Consider the following 17,852-nt stretch of genomic DNA (forward strand, 5'->3'; position numbering starts at 1 on the left):
ATACGCATGGTTTTCATGACCAAGGAATTCCCTCATTTTTGTTCCATTTAAGTTCTCATTCTCTTTTTCTTTATCTTTTTCTTTCTCTTGCTTTGTACAATCTTTGATTTTTATCATATTAAGGAATTCTAACGTAGGCAATCTTTTTTTCTCATTCTAGACATCCTACTAACGTGGTATCACTGTCACTCATGCTATATCTCTAGCCCAGTCCAAAACCTGTGGCTTATCCCCCCAGGACCTCACATTACATAGAAACAAGATCTATCCTACTTTCCCAACCAAAAAGCTAAAAAAAAAATACGTTATTCCTAGATCTTCCTATTTTAAAGCACTTAACCATTCATCAAACTTTGCTGTTCAATCTCCTATAATGTCTTTTTAATCCAGTTCTGAGACCATCACAATACCTCTGTTCCAAGCCATGCTCATCTCACACAGAGGCAGAAATGACTGCTGATAAGTACTCCTCCTGCCACACACTCTCCTCTACCATCCATTGTTTATCATGAAGTCAGAGCAATTTATTTATTTGTTTTAAATTTTTACCTTTAGTCTATATTTTACTGAGATTTATTTGACATATAATATTGTGTAAGTTTGAGGTATGTGATGTGTTAGTTTGGCACATTTATATATTGCAATATAATTACTTTAGTAGGGCTAGCTACACCTTTATCATGTCACCTACTTATTTTTGTGCGGTTGAAAACATGTAAGAGTTAATCTCATAGCAACTTTGAAGTTTAGGATACAGTATTGTTGACTATAATCACCATGCTGTGCAATAGATCTCTAGAATTTATCTATTAGTTGCAAGTTTGTACCCTTAAGCAGTATCTTTCCAATTCCCCCACCCCCTAGCCCTTGGCAATTACTGTTTCACTCTCTGTTTTTAAAAGTTCAGTTTTTTTTTAGTTATTTATCTGAGTGATATCATACAGTATCTGCCTTTCTTTGTCTGATTTATCTCACTTAATATAATGCCCACAGGGTCCATCCATGTTGTTGCAAATGACAGCTCACTTTGCTCTTCCTCTCTCTCTCTCTTACAGAGCAATTTACTTTTAAACATAAATCAGATCATGTTACTGACAAACCCAAACCATTTAGCACTTTATTTCATTTGAGGGAAAATATAAATTCCTTATTTCAGCTAACTAGAATTTTAAAAATTTGACCCCTGCAATCATTTCTGCCTCTACACCATTTCTCTACACCATTCTAAATGGAGGGCCTTGAGTAACCCTGTATATCTTCTGGTTTCTTAGATTACTCTCACCAGAGCTGTCTCTTCTTCCTAAAACACTTTTTCACAGTATTCTTTCCACCTGCCTAAACCTCACCCTTCCTCCTCATCTCAAATTCTTAAATATCACTTCCCCAAAAGGCCTAGATGACCTTTAGAAGAGCCTCCCACCTATATACGGGTATACCTTGCTTTATTGAGCTTTGCAGATACTGCTTTTTACAAATTGAAGGTATGTGACAACCCTGTGTCAAGCAAATCTATCAGCACAATTTTTCCAACAGCATTTTCTCACTTTGTATCTCTGTGTCATGTTTTGGTAGTTTTTGCAGTATTTCAAACTTATCATTATTATTATATTTTTTTATGGTGATCTGTGATCAGTGGTCTTTGATGTTACTATTGCAAAAACAGAATGACCGCAGATGATGGTTAGCATTTTTTAACAGTAACATGTTTTTTAATTAATATATATACACTGCTTTCTCAAACATAATACTGTTGCACACCTAATAGACTACAGTATAGTGTAAACATTACATTTATATGCACTAGGGGACAAAAAAATTGTGTGATTCACAATAATGCATTATTCACTCTATCACAGAGGTCTGGAACTGAATCTGCAGTATCTCTGAGGTATGCTTATATTGTGATACTATCTTGTGGTTTCACTATTGCAAATTTAATCATATTTTAAATAAATTGCCTAACTTCCTTGATAATGGAAACCTTTGTGAATGCAGAAACTTTTCCTTTTTCCTCTCTCTCATATCTGCATAGTGTAGAAGCATGCTTTATGTTAAAGCAGCACCTTTCAATAAATACTGAAAGAATATTATGTTAATTAAATAATACTTTTGAATTAATAATCACATATCTATGAACATGTATCTAAAATCAAGGGTATACAACTGTGAAAGGAAAGCAAGATAGAATTTAAAGTCCTCTTTTATCACTATTTCTACTGAAAGGACTACAGCACTGATATGAGCAAACTGACAAGAATGATTACAGCTCTTCCTTGACTTATGATGGGGTGATAGCCAATAAACCCATCCTAAGTTGAAAATATCATTAAGTCAAAAATGCATTTAATACACTTGACCTACCAAACATCATAGCTTAGCTTAGTGTACCATAAATGTACTCAGAACATCTGCATTAGTTTACAGTTAGTTAGGCAAAATTATCTAACACAATACCTATTTTATAATAAAGTATTGAGTATCTTAGGTACTTTATTGCATACTGCACTGAAGGTGAAAGCCAGAATGGCTGTTTGATACAGAATAGTTGCAGGTGTATCGACTATTCACGCTGCATGGCTGACTGGGACCCGCAGCTCGCTGCCGCTGCCCGGCATCATCAGTGAGCATCATACTGCATATCTCTAGCCTAGGAAAAGATCAAAATTCAGAATTTGAATGAGGGCTTCCACTGAATGTGTATATCTTTTGCACCATCATAAAGTTGAAAAATCAAAAGTCAAACCATGATAACCTTCTGAATCGTATTTATTTTAAAGGCAGCAAAAGCTCTAAATCTTGATATTAGAAGTCATGATAGCAAAATTGATATTTTAGCACATAGCAATATCTTTGCCTAGCATCAGCAACATAGATGCTATTTTTTAAGTATGAAGCAACTGGAGATGTCACCAAGGTTACCTGTGGAGGAAAGAAGAAAAATGGTATGAGCCACCAGGAAGACATGTTTGCAGAGTACTTGTGAGATACTCACTTGGGAATTCCCAGTTGTTTGGGATAAGTCAGCGTTGGTAATGGAATTAATTTCTCACAAGTAGATGGACTGAAATATTTTCCTTTTAATACTCTGGCCGTACTAATATCCTCATTTTTGTGTTTGTGTGTAGCCTAGGGAAAACGAAATGGAATTGCATGGAGAAACCATTCTTTAGTGGGTAATTTCCCTTAATCATACCTTTCTGGAACTTGAATGAGAACATTCAAATTTATTATCAAAATGTTTATTAAAATAGGGAGAGCTATTATTGGAACTGAGATCATTTTTCCATTTAGGGAGCCATTAAATATAAACTTTAAGGCTAAATATCTAAGATTCCATTCAGATCTAAATTAATCAGTGATTCATCATAGTTTAAAAAAGGGGGGGATATTAATAGGTATACAAATAACACATACAAACACATATACACATGCAACTTCTACTTATAATAAGAGATACTAAAGTATTTTAAAATAAGAACATGTAACATTACTAATACTGAGGTAGCCATAGCTAAATCCATAAAAAATAAGTAAAAAACATTAAGAAGGAAAATGGCCACTATCCAGGAATATAAAACGGAACCAGATTATAGGAAAAAAAACACGAAAGAAAATAAGCTAAATAAGCGGTAAGATCAAAGTAAGTAAGTTCATATCAATTTTAATTGAACTATTCTGTTTGCAAACATGCCGTCTCCATAGATGCCAGCCTATACCAGCAGTATCACTGTAGCCTTGATTGTTTAGACTCATGAAGACGCTTTGGTTGGAGATGATGAGCATAAAAGTGATGATGATGATGGTAATGATATGAAGAAGAAAAAGGAAAAGGAACAGAATAAAGAGAAAAGAAGAGCCTCTGAATTTTCCATAAGTTAATGCCAACTACTTAAATCGGTATCTCCTGTTACAGATAAGCAAAACCCATACTAGTAACATAAATGGGAGAAACTACAAACTTCAATCTCATAAAAGTAAAGCCACTCAGGAGTGGAGTGTCAGGTAGGGATTGTGTGAGAAAATAAAGTAGCAGATCCCTTGTTGAGGTGACAAAAGCACTCCACATCGAATGGAAGCCGGTTCTGAGTGAACCAATACTGCGGTGAACCTTTTGAATCAGAACACTGACTACTAAGAACTGAAAGAAAGGGCTTTGAAAGAGCATGGGAAAATAGGTGGACGAGTACCTTGCAGACAACTGGAGTAATCTGAAAATGGACTGTGGATTAGTCAGTATTGCATCAATGTTAAACACCTTTGGTATGATGATGTTCATGGTGTTGTGTAAGAGAATATCCTTGTTCTAGGGATAGATAATAAAACATATACTTTATTTTCACTCCCATTTCACAAGTGAGAAGCCAAAGGCACACACACAGATACACACACACAAACATTAGTTAACATTTTGGAAGTCACATCTATACTTATTAGGAGGTTCAGGAACTGTGCCATGACAATCTAATTCCAGAGTCTGTGACATTAATGGCTTAAAGGCTTCTGTAAGAACAGAAAAGGTGTAATTTCAGTTCTGTAACCTAAAATGTGATCATAAGCCAAATATTTATCTTTTTTGAGCTTTGTTTTACCATAACAGTGAAATGGGGGACTTGGAGAAGAGACAGATACAATTTCTTTCAGTTCTAAATTTCTAAGATTCTCATTACCACTCTGCCTTTTCCTTTGTGTTTTTAACTCACTGTAGCCCAAGTTTCAGTAAAATAAGAGGGATGCACGTAAGGGCTCCTTCGCTCTTTTCGATCTAAAGTTGCATAATTCTATACAAAGTTATTGCATCCTGACCCAGTTACTGAACTGAATGTGAATTAGGTCATCACTGTTTAATGGACTGCACTCTCTGCAGAAGCTGTTGCATTGCCCTTGTATCAGGCTCAGAGGAAAATATCCACTCTCTGATGTGTCTGGCGCCTTATCAAGATGACTGCACTGCCTGTTATGTGCTCCCTCACAAAATGCACGCCAATAGTTCTGCTTAATCATTTTACTCAAGAGCACTAAAACTAATGGCCCTTGCTTTAAGCACATGAAAAGACCAGAGTCTATTCAGAAACAGTGCATTTACCTAGCATTCTGTTTCTAAGAGGGTATAAGATAATATTAGAAATGTCTACTCTTTGGGGCCTAAGAATGGGAGAAATAACTATAACAACATTTAAGACTATCTTGGAAGTAAGTCTCCTGCTGGAAGAGAAATTTTCAACTGTAGTACCATTTCTCTTAGCTGTTGAGTCAATTCAATTTAATATATCAATAGCATGAAGTATTATGTTATCTAATCCTACAAACTAAGTATGAAAAAGTATGATTAGTCAAATTAATGTCATGTGATATAAATAATAGTTGTGAGTCTAGAGATCCAGCCACCTGAAAACTGGAACAATTTTGTCAAGTTTCTCATTTCCATCAGTTTTATCTTACTTTGATGTGGTTCTTCAGACAAGGTGCATGATACAAGTAAAAACCTTGTGGTCTGTCTCTACCAGTTGATAATACTTTGGTCAATACATATATTTCTAGTCATATTATGGTAGTTTTGATTTTTTTTAAATGTATTTTATAGATCCTGTGACTAAATAAAACAAATATTAAGATTTTGTTTTCTTATGTCCAAGAATATAACTCAACTTTGTAGTCCATATATTTTCAGCATTTTAAAAAAGGCTAATGAATACCAATATTTTATTAGATTTTTGCTACAATTAGCATGGATATAAGACTTGACAAATTTTATGGGAATTAACTCTCACATTAATGGCATCGAACTTCAAACTTGCAAATTCTCAGTTTCACTGTTCCAGGCTTCAGAGATTTTCCTCCATGGCTGGGAACTCAAGCTCAAACTGGGAAATTGCACTCACTGAACATTCCTTAGGTTGATAGTGCGGAAATATGAGCTCAAGGGATAATTTGCATGTCTGAACTAAGCCCCCAACACCAGAGTTAAGAGGGGAGGGATTTTTGTAGAATAAGAACCTTCAGTAGAAAACATTTCCAGTTATTACCCTTCACATCTTGTAACTATGACAAGGCCATTTAGCATTTGGAGATGATTAAGTTTTCACACGCTTTTCTTCTATGCTACCTTCTGTTTTCCTTCATTTTAAACAAAACAGCTGCTCCTCCATTTGCCTCTTAAGGCATTTGGATCATCAAACAGGCATTTCCATTTGATCTCACAGGCTGGGACTCATGGGTTTTGCACTAATTAAAGATGATAAGGTGAAAGTGAGACAGAGAAGGTCCAAACCGTTCATCTAATAGTAAGAGTGTGTATTCCTCAAAATAAGCAAATGCTACAGTAACTTTAAAGTACCCCCCTGACACTTTGAAGTTGTCTGTTGTACCGGCAAGTCTAAAATGAGACCCAGCCAAGACAGGCATTAGCATGTCAAAGAACAAGCTTCATTTCCACTGTGAGGACTCCATTTGAAGTCTTGTGCTCAATGCCATGGGACTCTGGAGGCGGCTGAATTACGTGCTGTTATTCCAGATGTGCATTGTCTCAGTAGAAATACAATTTCACAGTCATTAAACATGTTAAGTTAATCAAGAGTCGATTACAGCAGAAAGCCTGATAGAAGTACTTCAAATTCTTGATAGAAGATTTGCCTATTGATCAGTTTATTGATTTTTATTACGTTAGTATTAGACTGTTATTTCTCCATATTGTTATAATCAAAGTAATTGACCAGCCTTGGCTAATTCTACTATTGAACACTGCCCAGCAATGTATTTAGTACCAAATTTCTGTGCATTATGTCTCAATGAAGTAATTGCAAATATTTGCTGAGTTTCTTTTCTTCTCAACTGTATATCTAGCTAGCTTTTAATTAAGAAAAAGTTATTGTGCCCAATAAAAGCAAACCCATGCTGGCATAAATACGTAACTCCATGTTTGCTAAATCTTCTCATTTACAATTACACTGGCTTTTTGTCTTTAAACCTGATTTGTATCTGAATTGAATAAAAGCCCTAAGAATTTAGCAAGTAAACTCTTAAAAGACAGATAGAGAAATAATGGGAAAATATTCTTCACCCAGAGACTATATTCTCTAAATTTAAAAAGGCGAAGATGAGCCTAGGAATTTAGAGAATTCTCAATTATTAAAAATAAACACAAATAAATAAATTCTTAAAAATAAATATAACATGAGAATTTTATGCAGTTACAAGATAAATAATTTCATTAATAATTTTATGCTATTTAAGAATTTTCTTACGGTCTTTATTTTGAGGGATAGATAAATATATTTCTGTTCAAATTAATTTTATCCATGTATAATATATTTATGACAAAAATGGAATGGGAAAATTTTAAGCAAAATCAACCTTTATTTTGCTTTACTTTGTAATTTTATCACATCAAAATGAGCCATTTATTATAGATATCATTGTATCAAAAATTTTGGAAAAGTTTTGAACATATTTCATTTCTAATTAAAAAAATACTAGATACCACTGTAGATCATTTGGAAAGTAAAATAAAATGCAAAATATCCTACTATTTAGAGAACAATGTTACCATGATGAACTCTTTCTTTTTGTAGTATTTTGTTTTCATATAGGTATATAATTTCTTATAAAATTCTTGTTATATAGTATGTACGTTTAACCTTGATTTTATATCAGTTCTCTGTAACTATTAGGACCATTTTCTCATGTCTGTAAAGATTCATCAAGTAAGTGATGTAATGACTACTAATAGCATATCATGTCAATTTATAGTGATTGTTTACAATTACTCTATCATCAAATCTTTGATTCTAAATTTTAGATAAAACACATAAGACAACACAGTCTATCCAAGTACATGAATCTTTGATCATATCTTTGTTCATATTTCCCCAATATAGATTGTTAAAGGAACAATTTCAAAAATAATTTCAATAAAATAAATATGCTTATTATACCCAGTTTCTCACTATCACTTCTCTTCAGTCATTAAGAAACCATCCATTTATTTAATTCAATTTAAAAACTATTTTCATCATCATTATGCACTTTTCTCTATAGTCTTAAAATAATTATCTCCAGATTTTACCCTTTCATTCCAACTCAATCTCTATGTGCCAATTAAATCATCTGACATACAGAGTGAACAACATAAATATAGTATCCATTCATCTGTGAGTTTTTCAGACCCAGACTCCAACTATATACAGCACTGTTAATTGCACAAACAAGAATTGAAGAGACTTCCTGATGCTTATCTCCTTCTTTAAAAGCTTGGTTCCACAAAGCATCGTGTTAGTGATCATCAGAGAAAGTCATTTTATAGCTCCATGTAGGAATTTATGGCATATAGTGATCTGAAGGCACAGTGCTAGTATACTTTCATACATCTGTCCAAAGAACTCAAATATACTGGAAAACTTGTTTCTCTAACATTAATATAAAATACAAAAAAATACATTAGTTAGAAGTACTAATGATACATACGGTTTTTTTCTTAGTTCTTAGAAATTTTTGTTTTCACTTTTTAAAAAATATTTTCTCTGTCTTATTTTGATTTTAACAGTGGAGGATAATAAACTTAGGTTTTTAATCCTGTTTGCATATTTGAATGCAGTTATGAAGTAATAGAAAATAGGAAATGCCTCATGTAACAAGGCAAATGACTTTTTTTCAGCCTATCTGGTAAGTAACACTACCAATCTGTTCTATTTAACAAAAAATTGCTAGTGACTTGCACGTATTAATCTGCCTCTAAGAATTTGTTGCAAATAAACTTAGTTCAGTGCCCACTGCACCAGCTATCAAGATATGTGAATAACTATTTTAAACTAAAATCTTTATTTCTGAATGCATCATTTTAATTGAGAATCATATGGAATTTTCCAAGTATGCTTTGTCATTTATCCAGTTGGTCTTAAAATATACTTTTATGTTGTGTTTTCAGTGATGTGAATAAGTTTAATCTGTAACATCTATATAATAACCTTCTATATAACAATAATTTTCTATTCTAATTCTCTTATTTATGATAATATCCCTTCATATGTTTTTAGCATTACTTTCCAGTTCCTTAGCAAGTTGAGACATACCTAACTGTGAAGCTGTAATTGTACCTGATAACTGACAACCACCTGGAATGGTTGTTTTTATGGGAACAACTGCTGGTTTTTCTTCTTCAAGCTACCAAAGACAAATCTAAATTGAATGATTAAAAAAATCTCTGATGCTGCATAGTAGCATTCAAGTAGAGAACTGTCTTGCTGTGTTCACCTCTTTTTTCTCATTTTAAAAGAAAATTAGTGAACTATTTCAACCAGAACCCCAGGAAACAAGTAGCATGCTTCTGGCTTATGGAGTTTTAGAGACTCTTACAATAATTCTTACATGTAAAATTAACCGACAGGAAGGAGAAACAGACAGTTAATTTGGAACTCATTTTAAAGTATTTATATAAAGGACAATGATTAAAAATTGTAAAATTCAAAAAGATCCTAGGCAAAATATAGTTTTATGTATATATAGTCTTCTGAGTAACCTAATAAAATTGAAAGACATTAACTTCTTCATTATTTTTTAATTTATTGTGTTATTCAAATGGGTAGAATAAAATAAAGACCTAATTCCTAATAATTGTTCTTTATTAGAGAACTTAAAATATAATGGCTATTAACCAAAAATATTAATTCTAGTAAAAAAAAAATTTCATCTTCAGAAACTTTGTTACCATGTATAAAGGAGTGAAGCACAGTACTTTGTGTATTTTTAACCTGATACCCTGGCACTCTCTCCTTCTAAGAGATTAACTAAAAGTCATCGAGCTTGAGGACCTTCCTACTTATCTGAGATAGTCTGATATTTCAGTCTTTCCCACAGTAGCTCAGCTAAGTGACCTTCATCTGCAAGTTCAACATTCCATCTTCTTTGATTAGCTAATCCCTTTGGAAAAAAGTCTACTTTGAATCTCATCTTTTCTCTTTCTCCTGATCCTCTACTCCCCAACCCACCTTCACCCACCTCTGTTAACCCTTCCCCTACCGCACACACTAGATGCCCTGGGCACCCAGCTCCCGACCTTGTGGATAGGAGGCTGGACCTGGTATTGGTCCTCCTGTTGGAGGCATGACATACAGCATTCTTGTGGGGAAGTGGGCACATAACGAGGAGAGTTGATGAGACTACATTCATTTACAGCCCTCTCATATTTGTTCACTAAACCAGAGGCTGGACTCTTGTGTACCACTGGCTCCATGGGGAATGCTGTCTTTCTTAGTCCCCACTTTGAAGTACTCTGACTATCTGAAGTACTAGCTGACTCTAATAGTGAATATACGTAATTCAAACAGTATCCTATAGGTATTGAGAGCTTAGAGACAGATTTAAACAGGAAAATAATAAGAGCACTGCAGTATTTAATACAATCTGTGACTGCTAGAAGCAGGGATTTATACTATCACAATTATCTAATTACATTCAGTGATTTAGATTGGGGAGCACAAACAAAAACAAAACCCTAGAACCATAAACATTATTTATATCAAGACAATAATGTATGGTATAACGTTAAGGCTGAGAGCAAAAAGTGTGGCATTGGATTATCAAGTTGAAATGAAAGAAGGTTTTGGGATGCAGCTTATTTAAAGAGAATTTGTCTCAAATATGATATGATGAAGTGATGGTGAGGTGTGGGTGACTGAAAAGACTGAAAGTCAAAGGAAGGTAATAGTTTCAGATAGCATAGTATCTGATGCTTGACCTGGTAACAGAATATATTTAGAGGAAAGGAAGAAGATTTACATTAACTAAAGGAGCTATCTCACTAAATTCTGTAGGATCCCTATAACAATAAACCCCCAAATGACTAGATATTTCTCCTCTCATTTCACAACAGAGTGCAAGTTGTCTTAGTACTGTGAAGATTGAGGTTTATGTAATCAGAGTTGATTGCATGAATTTACATACCAGTGTCTGATGCTCAACTCAGCAGAGATACTGCAGGAAGCTTCAGTGTGTCTATGAATACCTGAGAGAGCAGGAGAGCCCTGGCGTTATGCTAACACCTGTTAAACTGACACTTGTTAAGTATAGCACAGGGTACCAGTTAGTTAGCTGAGATTCAACAACAGACCACAAGGGAAACCAAAATAGAGAAGTTTATTCCTCACAGGTCCTGGAGGAAGTAGACTACAGGCCTAGGGGGCCACACAGGGAGGTCAAGGCAGAGTGCGGACAGAGAGAGAGAGACAAGACCTGGGACACACGCCTTTATTAGGGTCTGCAGGTAGAATGCTTTGGGGTTTCTGGGCAAAGACTGGATTGGCCAATTCAAATTAAAAAAGTGTGGTTTTATTAAGGTCCACAAGGATCTTATCTAAGAGGCATACAATGAAGAGGCACACAATGAAGAGGCACTGGGAGGCAGGAAGGACTGTTGATCACAAGGGCTCCTGGGAAAGTCATATCAGAAGCCTACATTTGCTGATGACTCTGTAGGCTGTAATCCAGGGCATGCACTAACATGTGGGGCTTAGTGTCAGTTTAAAGTCCCTGAAGGCCACTTGACCTAACAAAATGGGCATAGGTATAAATCTGCATGATTTCAGCTTTGGTAAATGATTCTAGATACAAAGTCAAAGCAAAAGAGAGAAAAAAAGAGAATGAAAGAAAGGAAGAAAAGGAGGAAGAAAGAAAGGAAGAAAGGAAGGAAGAGGAAAAAGGAAAATAGTCAAGTTAAATTGCATATAAAGTAAAAACTATGCTTCAAAAGACACCACTAAAAAAGTGAAAGACACCCCCAGAATGGGAAAAAAATATCTGAAAATCATATATATGATAAGGGACTCGTATCTAGAATATACTAAAACCCATACAACCCAATCATCAAAAGAGAAATTGCCTAATTTTTTAAATGAGAAAAGCATCTGAATATTTTTTCTTATCCAAGGAACATATATAAATGGCCAATAAGCACATGAAAAGATAACCCATATCATTAGCTATCAAGGAAATGTAAATCAAAACCACAATGAAATAACACTTTCACATTCACTAGGATGGCTATAATCAAAAACTCTGGTAATAAGTATTAAGAGGATATGAAGAAATTGGAAACCTCATACTGTTGGGAATGTATGCTGTTGGGAATGTATATTGATGCTGACACTTTGGAAAATAGCCTAACAATTCCACAAACAACTATAGAGTTACTATCCGAAGTAGAAATTCCACTCCTAGATACATGCCCAAGAGAAATATCAACAACTATCTACTAGAACTCTCTTAACCTCTTGAGTGGGAACGGTGAGTGGGAAGACTTGTTTGGTTCACAATATAGTCTCAATGCCTAGAAGAGTGATACAGAGCAGGTTCTCAATAGATATGTATTCAATGAATCAAGATGTTATCATTTGCAACTCCAGAAATAAACAAGTTACAAATATTTTTACAGTCTATGTCATAGTCTACATTTGGTGTTTGTACTTTGTTGTTGTTTCTAAGAAGATACATTTCTATTTTTATCTCTATACATACACTATTAAAATTTTAGCTTACGTTATCTGTTTTATTTAACATTATAGTATTTTATATTATTTATAATATAAAATCCTATTAAATATTAAATTTTAATATTAAATCTTATTCCTATATATAAAATATTAATTTCTAATTTATCCTTATATATAAAACATTAATTTTTTATCTTAACTATTACATACAAATAAATATTTGCATCTGATTCCTGAGGGAACTTTTCAAGGTAAACAATTTGCATTTTTTTCTGAAATTGTAATCAAAAGGGAGACAACTGACAAATTACTAGTTTATTTACTCAATAAATATTTATTTGGTGCCAAGTACATGCCAGATACTATGTTAAATTCTGAGAGTTAAAAGGCAAGTATATGGGGAGGTGGGAGGTTAAAAGCATCTGAAATCTCATGAATCTCACATGGAGCTACTTAGGGTTTTGAAAACTGCTTTGTAAAGCCCATAATTTTTGTTTGTGATGTTTTAAACAAATGTATCCTCTTTTTAGTATTTGTTTAAAGCTGAAGTTTCAAGAGGAAACAAAATATTGATTTTTTTTCTCTCCCAATTAGTTTAATGGGTACTCCACTTCTAGTGGATATAATTGAATTCAAAATGATTAGCCTGCTCTTCTGCCTCAAAATCCCACCGTTTCTACCCTTCCTAAGTAGTAAAAATGGCATTTGTTATTTAATTGATTAAAACAAGCATCTCATTATTATTTAATTTGTATTTCTTTGGAATGATTGTGCTATTATGAGTTTATTAGCCACTTATATTCCTTTTACGAATGTCTTTTTAGTTTAAATGCTCACTTTCATAGATCTTTAATCTATTGATAAATACTCTTTATATTCAACATTTCATTCTACTAAGATCTTCACAGTGATTGACTTGAGACTCTGGACAATACAATTACACAATACTCTGAAGACAATACATTAAGAAACAATAGACAATTGGGCAATAAAATATAATCACACTATACAACAAAGGCCAAGGACCATATTAATAGTGATATACTGAAACCTTCTAAAGCTAGTATTCATGCTTAACACATAATTGCTAACTACTTTTCCAAAGTGACCATTACTTTGGCACATGTTTTCCATACTTCTTCCAAACAATCCCACACAGTTTTTATCAATTTCTGTATCCAGCCCACTTATGACTTTAGATTTCTGGCTAAATGTGGCCAGTCCAAAAGACTCACATTCCTTTGGGTGACAGCATTGCCTTGAAATACCCAAGGAATTGTGGCATATGCAAATTCTCTAAGTCTTCCAAGAACACTCTCTGGTGACCCACGTGCCTCTTTTACTTCTTAGCCAGCTTCAAATAATTACTTCTTCCCTTGCTATTACTTATCCATCACAGTATGTGCTCACCTAAACCTTCATGTATATACTTTTATCATCTCACATAACAGTAGACTGAAGTACTCAACATTCTAAAATGGTATAGTTTAACTTCATTAACTTTTAACACGTTGTATCTTTTCCCTCTCAATATAAAACGTATAAATAAAATAGCTTACATATTTTAACTTGCACCTCATATACCTATATTTTATTTTTGTATCTGAGCATCCTTTCCTATAAACCTTCTATATTTCTGTATCAAACCTTTGTCAACCATTATGCTATATACCTTTCAAGTTTCACAGCACATATATAAAAATAAATCTTCGATATAATGATTACATCAGAATTTCCTCCAAATATTTCCCATTTAATGAATAAGCAAAATAATCAGAGAAAGATGAAGGAACTTGCTCAACGTCATAGCATCTAAGGGGTAAAGCTAGAACTGAAATCCATGTTGTCTGAATTCAGAATTGTATATGTCACACAATACTACATCTCGTCCCCGAGTGGCAAGACCAAGTAGTAAAACTTAGTCATCCCTCAGTATGGGGAATTGATTCTGGAAGCCCCCTCATGTACCCAAATTCCTGGAGGCTCCATAATATGCCCTGCATCCACAGATTCAGTCAACTACAGGTCATGTACTACTGGAAAAATACACGTATAAATGGATACATGAAGTTCAAACCTGTATTGTTCAAGGGTCAACTGTAATTTGATACAAACTAGGCATAACTAACATTAAAAGATGTCCGGCAAGTTTGAGAGTAATAATGATTTGAACTTCAGATATCTTGGGATCTTTTGGACTGCAAAAGATTGGCAGCCTACTTGAGAAGCCTCACATAAAATGTATAATAACAACATCACCAAGTGAAGATATGACAAATAGAAGCTTGATGTGAGTTAACTTTAGACAAAGCTATGGTCCTCCCATAGATACAAAGAAGAAAGACCTTGCATGCAACAGTAATACTATAGTGTAAAATGAAGCTTCCTCTGCACTTCACCAAAGGGACTTTGATCTAAGGAATCAACATTGAAATGGAATATCTCATAGTTCCTCCTAATGATCCACTCTTATTATTGTTTCTTCCTTTCTCCATAAGCCTAGACTTCATTGACTTAGATATTTTAGTACCTAAGAAAACAATATTTCCTCCAAGGTTCCATTCAACTGGAAAGAGCCCAGTCTAATAAGTGGAAAACTATTACCTTGCCATTTTTGGCTTTGCATTCTATTATCCAAGCCAGTAAAAAGAGAATTTATAGTGTGAGGTGATTTATCCTAAATATTTAGGGGAAATATTATTGCTTCTATAAAAACAGGGACTTGAAAGTGTATAATTAAAGTAAGTGCAACCCATGTCTAGCAATAAAAGTAATGGAGTACTACTCTGACCATGTATAAGAAGTACCACTAATAGTTCAAGATTCTTTTTTTTAAACTTTTTTTATTAAGTTATAGTCATTTTACAATGTTGTGTCAAATTCCAGTGTAGAGCACAATTTTTCAGTAGTACATGAACATACATACATTCATTGTCCCATTCTCTTTCGCTGTGAGCCACAAGATCCTGTATATATTTCCCTGTGCTACACAGTACAATCTTCTTTATCTATTCTACATTTTGAAATCCCAGTCTGTCCCTTCCCACCCCCTCATCCCCCTGGTAACCACAAGTTTGTATTCTATGTCTATGAGTCTGTTCCTGTTTTGTATTTATGTTTTTTTTTGTTTTTAGATTCCACATATAAGCGATCTCATATGATATTTTTCTTTCTCTTTCTGTCTTACTTCACTTAGAATGACATTCTCCAGGAACATCCATGTTGCTGCAAATGGCATTATGTCATCGGTTTTTATGGCTGAATAGTATTCCATTGTATAAATATACCACATCTTCTTTATCCAGTCATCTGTTGATGGGCATTTAGGCTGTTTCCATGTCTTGGTTATTGTAAATTCTTCAGCAAATGGTGTTGGGAAAACTGTACAGCATCATGTAAATCAGTGAAGCTAGAACACTCCCTTACACCATACACAAAAATCAACTCAAAATGGATCAAAGACTTAAACATAAGGCAAGATACAATAAACCTCCTAGAAGAAAATGTAGGCAAAACATTATCTGACATACATCTCAAAAATGTTCTCTGGGCAGTCTACCCAAGCAATAGAAATAAAAGCAAGAATAAACAAATGGGACCTAATGAAACTTACAAGCTTCTGTACAGCAAAGGAAACCATAAGTAAAACAAAATGACAACCTACGGAATGGGAGAAAATTTTTGCAAATGAAACTGACAAAGGCTTGATCTCCAAAATATATAAGCAGCTCATACAACTTAATAAGAAAAAAAAATCCCAATCCAAAAATGGGCAGAAGACCTAAACAAGCAATTCTCCAAGGAAGAAATACAAATGATCAATAGGCACATGAAAAAATGCTCAATATCACTAATTATCAAAGAAATGCAAATCAAAACTACAATGAAATATCACCTCACACCAGTCAGAATGGCCATCATTCAAAAGTCCACAAATGACAAATGCTGGAGAGGCTGTGGAGAAGAGGGAACCCTCCTACACTGCTGATGGGAATGCAGTTTGGTGCCGCCACTGTGGAAAACAGTATGGAGATTCCTCAAAGGACTAGGAATAGACTTATGACCCAGGAATCCCACTCCTGGGCATATATCCAGAAGGAACCCTACTTCAGGATGACACCTGCACCCCAATATTCATAGCAGCACTATTTACAATAGCCAAGATATGAAACAGCCTAAATGTCCATCAAGATTCTTTAGGAAGTAAGAATAGAATTACTCTAACAGAATTCAGAAAAGCTGAACCATTGACTAAACAGTAACCAGAAGCTCCACCCAGAACATTTAAATCTAAGGCAAAGACCCAAGGAATGGTCAGTGGAAAAGGAAAATTGTAAGTACCAGTCATGGCCAGAAGCCAGTTCCAGAAATGAGGACTCTAACATCTCCCAATATTTTAAGTATTTCTGTGTCACATATATATTTGTATATTATACCATAATTCTCTTAATGCTCGTCCCCTTTTCACATACACACAAAGTATTGTTGTTGGTAACCTGTGAAATTTTGCCCAAATGATTGCAAAATAATCCTAAATAAGAAAAGCTTTCATCAATAAATCTTGTATAGCAAGTTGGATCGTGTAATATATATGATTTAGGAGGGGAATTCAGTTTACATTTGGTTTTATGAGTGATAGCTATATTTTGCTTGGCAAAATTATTTTTAAGTTTAAGTATAAGAAGGAGGATATATAAAGAAGCTTGTCAGTGAAAATAAATAATTTAAGCTTTTATGTTGTTTCAATTGGAGACAAATCCTCTTCTGTCACTGGGAACCTGAAGGGGGCAGATACTTGCTCTTCCCACACCTAGACAGCTAGGGCATGGCTCTATTAACTATGTCACCAATAAAGTCTCCATTCAGAACTTTAAATTCAAAGGAATTAATGCAAATAGAACACAGAAATAATTACAGTAGTAAGTCATGGCAGCAAATTGGCAGTCAGTGGCTCCCAGCAATGGTACTGTTAAGCCAAGTAGCAACAGCAGAATCCAGTAACAGATGCCCATTGCTGTCCACTGCAGTAGTGCCAGCATTAGCATCCTATCCCGCAAAGAAATTTGGATTCCACTCTAATGCTATTGGAAGATATCTGGGGAGTTTTAGTCAAGTAATATGATTTGATTAACATTTTGAAAATATTCTATCCAATGAGAGAAGATCAAGAACAGAGACAGAGACCTCAGTCAGTTCCAATCCAGGTGAATTGAAGTTGATAGTAATTACTAAGACATAAAGACCCTAGATAACTTTGTAGGAATTAATAGAAAAGGAAACATTATGAATATTCCTAAGTTTGTTTTTATATTTCTATTGTTGGTTGTGGTGGTATGCAGATAAAACATAAATATAAATGCTGTCCATTTGATC

This window comes from Vicugna pacos, chromosome 2, assembly GCF_048564905.1.
Source record: "Vicugna pacos chromosome 2, VicPac4, whole genome shotgun sequence".
Classification (NCBI taxonomy): Eukaryota; Metazoa; Chordata; class Mammalia; order Artiodactyla; family Camelidae; genus Vicugna; species Vicugna pacos.